The sequence below is a fragment of the Actinia tenebrosa genome, unplaced genomic scaffold (genome assembly GCF_029948245.1).
Source record: "Actinia tenebrosa isolate PJP-AT-01 unplaced genomic scaffold, QUT_ActTen_1.0 PGA_scaffold9__36_contigs__length_13948895, whole genome shotgun sequence".
In the NCBI taxonomy this organism is placed as follows: domain Eukaryota; kingdom Metazoa; phylum Cnidaria; class Anthozoa; order Actiniaria; family Actiniidae; genus Actinia; species Actinia tenebrosa.
Window position 1 is genome coordinate 3,766,918 of NW_028292586.1, and position 4,956 is coordinate 3,771,873.

The following is a 4,956-nucleotide window of genomic DNA, read 5'->3' on the forward strand; positions in this document are numbered from 1 at the left end:
CATACCTTCGCAGGGTCACTCGTCAACCTATAGCTCTCTATCTGACAGGTAATAATTAGAGATGAAAGAAAAACAATGTAGAAAAGTTAACAAGTATTTCATATCCAGAGCATACAAACTTCTCGTTGTCAAGCGTAATTTATTTAGTAATAAATTTAGCATGGGAAAATTTACAAGTTTTTAACGCATCCTTTAATATACACGCGAGGGGTGGGTTGGTATATGATACATCAGTAGGTCTAAAAAAAAATCTACTTAACTCATGGAAGACAATCATGCTTAATAACCATCTATCTTTATGCTCAATTCCCTCCGAATATGAAAATTCGAGTTTTGTGATATTCATCGCTATGTTATGTAATCTCAAACTCGCATTCAGAGTATACAAAGCTTTCTCGTTGTCAATCATTACGACTTAATTCAACGTAGGAAAATAGCAATGCTTATACTCTGTGTGGGGATATGAGTCAGAAGCGTCATCCAAATAAATCCATGTTTGGAAAAACAACCTACGCTAAGCTAACATCTAAGTTATGTAACACGAGAAAATGAATGTAAGGAAGCATGATCTCGCTTTTTTCCCATGAAACGTGCACGATAAGAAAAATTCATCTTTTCTTTACTTCTTAAAATATATGAGCATCTTAGCAAAACATTATTGCATAAATCCTTGATGGGAAAACTTTGCAACAAAAACAAACAAGTGTTCGTAAGATACAATTAATTAAGTACGAAATGTACAAAAACAACTTCATTAACGTTGCTGATATTAAAAACAAACAAACAAACCATACAAAGATCTGAAGCTATGGTAAATAGGATGTGATCGCAATTTCCACAAATGCAATATCAATCTCGTCTCAACTGATATATGCATAAGAGTTAGTCAACGAAAGGGCGAACTAGAAAGAAAGATGCAGAACCTAGAAATCAGTAAGTACGGAATCTAACTTTTATATCCAAAACTCAAAATGTTAAAAAAAAGAAGCCGACATCAAGTCTAACCTTTAATCTTTTACATCCACAGTGTGTGAAGGGTGTGAAAAAATGATTAGAAACAACAAGCCCAGGGCTCTACTTAGAGCCCTGCGATCATATCATCTGCATGACATGTGCAGAATTCCTTTATGAAACAGGGATGTGCCCTGTTCCTGAATGCGAGTAAGTACTCAATATGCATATATCCCAAATTTAATAACGTCAGGAGATCAGATCCAAGGTCTGATTTTTTCTTCATCACTAAATCCCTTTTTTTTTTCTTCCATAGCAACATCAACATCACAAAAGCGAAGGGCTTTAATAAAAAGCCTGAGTGAGCTTCAGAAAAGGTAGAACATTAGTTTGTTTCCTTTTTCTTCTTTATCAGTAATACAAGTGAAAATCACAACATTAGAGGAGGGTATCAGAAACTAGCTATTCATAACGACATTCTTAGATCTTTGCCCCTCTCTAACTTGTTTCAGAACTTCAAGCTCAATCCAAGCCCAAGCTCAAGCTCAAGCTTTTCCTTTAGCTTAAGAATAAAGCTAAACTTAGTATGTTTTTCACTTAGTTTAAGGTTATTTTTTATCTTTTCTTAGCTTCATGCATGTATGTCTTTCTCTCTCTCTCTCTCTCTCTCCGCTTTGTAATTTATCCTTCATCATTGTATTGCACCTGATAAATAAAATACCCGTAAATGTAATGCACAAAGTTCGTTTTCTTTTAACTTTTTTAATGTCCCTTCTTTTTTTTTTTGAAAAAACGTTTGACAAAAGTTTTTATAACTACATAGTATATAAGCGTTCTTCAAACTCTATACCTTAGCAAAAAAATTCATATTCCTTACAAAGAATAGCACTTCTTACAATGGTGTTGAATACGAAACTTAAGCAAAGTTTTTTTTTTGGTCAAGCGTTATTTTCTTCTTTTTGCCTTCTTCTTTGACAACACGCCATAAGGTTTCTGGACTTGAAAAACTTCCCCCTCTTTTTGGATCGTAGTACAGACTCGACAGGTATTTGCGGATTTTTGGATCGCCCATCGATGGACTGTACTATTACTTTACTACCACAACAGGCAAAAGTGCACCTTATTTGTCTTAAAATATTTCCTATCTTCAAGGATGGTAGAGAAGAAAGACAACCCATTTCACCCCTATGCAAAGATACTATTAATGAATTCCCCGGAAAGGGACAATGGGTTTTTTAACTTACTGGAAAAAAAGAATTATCTTATTTTCAACCTTTTCCTTCCAGTATTTGATTATTCTTTCCGACATCTCACATGACAATATGCGCGTGACACCTTTTGATTGACTCCCCACGAAACAGTGCGTCATCCAATCATCAGTCGAGGTACTAAACCCTTCAAGTCTTGGAATCCATTGTTTACCACCCCCGCATGGGTGTGGACCCACCCCCCTCCCCTACCTGTTACAAACCGGTGTGTATTAGATGGGTGTGGACCCACCCCCCTCCCCTACCTGTTACAAACTGGTGTGTATTAGTAGTTTTGACTACGAGTAAAGCCAATTGCTCTATATTGCCAACTAACACAGAATAAAGTAAAACTATATCCACTTATACAGATTGTCAGAGAAAAAGGAGAAATAATAAAGGCACTGCCACACGGTGCAACATTGCGCTCAACATTGCAGGCAATGTTCTTTAAGTAACATAGTTTTCTACTTCAGCAAAGTTGCATACAACAAATTGCGTCTTGTTTGATGGCTCGCAACATTATTGCATGCAACATCGCGCCCAATGGTGCACCGTGTGTCCGTAGCTTAATACCACGACTTTACGCGATGTCCTTTAAAATTGTAAAATATTATTGTGTTTGTTTTCTCCTACAGAATTGCCAGTCCTGTTTTGGATCGAACAGCTCATGAGGTATGCCAATAATCTTTTATATCGTTTTGATTCTTCCCTTAAAAAGAATGACAAAGTTATTTCATTATTGTTATTATTTGTTTTTTTCCTTCAATTCCTTCCTTCCCTGCTTTTCCTTCATTCCTTCATTTTTGTTTGATTGTTTATTTATTTTGCTAACCGGTTTATTGATGTCAGGACGAAATACCAGTTCCTCTCACTACGATGGAGCAATCGACTATAAACAACGTTCTATCCAAAAATGCATCGAAGACATCGCCAAACGAAGACTACGAAAGAATATCAGAAAAATCGGAGTCATCCAATGACAATACAGGAAATTCAAAACAAGGAACAGGAGACGACGATGTTCATGGGTCACAAATCCACCAATATTATCAAGAGCTTAAAGATGATGCTTTATTACCAAACATGCAAGGCTACCAGGCTCTAAACAGGAACAGGGTGTTGGATAACAGTGCTTTAAAAATAGAACCTGTAATGTCTCCTCCAAAATACGAAGCATTAAACTTTTTAAATCATCCACAAAAATCTGAATATCAGAAACTGCATCTCTATGCTAATATTGGGGATAAAAAGTAAAACTACGAATATAACGTCAAGGTGTTTTATTAAGTTTCATGTTTGTGGTGTAGTTCATCTAGTGACGTCTATAGCGTCGTTGTTTTAATTTGTTTTCCCTTTTCTTGCATTACGATATTGTAAGATAGATGTACTGAATATCCAATGAGTAAAAGAATGTATTATAGTTATAACCCTTAATCAACAAAAAACTACATGGACTTTTTTCAATCAATTTTTCTTATTCTCTAACCTGTGAATTTTTATTTTTTTTATTTTTATTTTTTTACTTAATAACTTTGTACATCTTTTAGAAAGCATCAAGATGGTACGCCTTAGTTGATTTGAAGACATGCGCTTTGCTTACGATTTTTATTTATGAAAGTATTCGTTATCGTTTGAATTCAGAAAATGAAATGTGTGGCAAAAAATAGCATTCAGCTGCTGCAGCACACTGAATCATTTGACAAGTGGTTGTGAATTAAGTATTAGTGTAACGTTATTTTTAAAAGGAATATTATATATTATGGCGTTTTCAATTATTCATTTACCAAGCCGACACAACTTCGAAAAGCTTTCTGTTTCTTTCTTAATCTTTTTCTTTCGATAGTTTAATTTGTTTCTTTTTTATTTCTTTCATACCGCAAAGGAATTTTACATCACGTATTGAATTGTTCTCCTATATATATATGCCGTTGCGTGCTTCTCTAATTAAAACAATAAGGTATCGTTTTTGATCATGTGTTTTTGGGTTTTATGCAGCACGAAGAGACACTGAAACCACAAGAACCAATAGCTTTGTAAACAGAATTTGAAACCCTCAAACTTGAACATCAAACCATTATTGACAGTATGCGGACCCAATTTCAATATCGAGAGTAAAGAGGACCGGATACCGCAAAACCGCAATTTCCATCAGAAGCTCATGATGTTTATCAAGAACTGGAGAGCACGATTATCTTTATCTAGAAATTAAAGATTGTACATGATAAATTTTTAATTGGCTTGACGTGTGTAGCCGTTATATTTCCCTCTCAACAGGTAGCTAAACATCGAAGGTGTGCATGTTTCATTGTAGAATGCAGTCTGTACCAATCGTGACGTAGAATTCTAGTTATCTTGGGAGAAGACATATATTGAATCTATCACGCACGAATTTAGCTATTCGTTACCCGCTGTTTATTCATTTAAGTTTATTTAGTTGGGCTCAAGTAAAGCATTCTTTTATATATGATTTACGTTATCCTTTGTTCTTTGACAAGTTTCCGAAAGTCTGCACTTCCTATCCTAACGCTACCACGAAAACAATTTATTCAAAAAAGTCAAACTAAAGCGCTTGATCCCAAGCTAATAAAATATTTAGGTTAACTTAATCACTTCTTATTTTCCAAAAATCCGACCCTAGCTTCAATTTCCCTCAAATAGAGTTACAATTTTCGAATATTTTTAGGGGTGTTGAAAGTTCTACAGTAGTGAGAAAAGTGTTTTTTCTTCTATGTAGTTACAGTAACCCACGCGCATT

The 4,956-nt window shown here is 34.9% G+C and overlaps 1 protein-coding gene and 1 long non-coding RNA gene across 2 annotated transcripts in view; both read left to right on the top strand.

The window, feature by feature from the left end:
* The window catches only part of LOC148904521 (roundabout homolog 2-like), a 78,196-nt gene extending 74,974 nt beyond the window's left edge, over nucleotides 1-3,222 (top strand). The window contains exons 8-9 of the mRNA XM_089025052.1: nucleotides 2,837-2,873; nucleotides 3,051-3,222. The gene's annotated coding sequence lies outside the window, so the exon portion shown is untranslated. The remainder of the gene's footprint in view (nucleotides 1-2,836; nucleotides 2,874-3,050) is intronic.
* LOC148904526 (uncharacterized) lies at nucleotides 767-1,526 on the top strand. The gene is made up of 3 exons (XR_016118779.1): nucleotides 767-1,161; nucleotides 1,268-1,328; nucleotides 1,464-1,526. It is a non-coding gene; the product is annotated as an uncharacterized LOC148904526 (long non-coding RNA).
* Nucleotides 3,223-4,956: the final 1,734 nt, after the last annotated feature.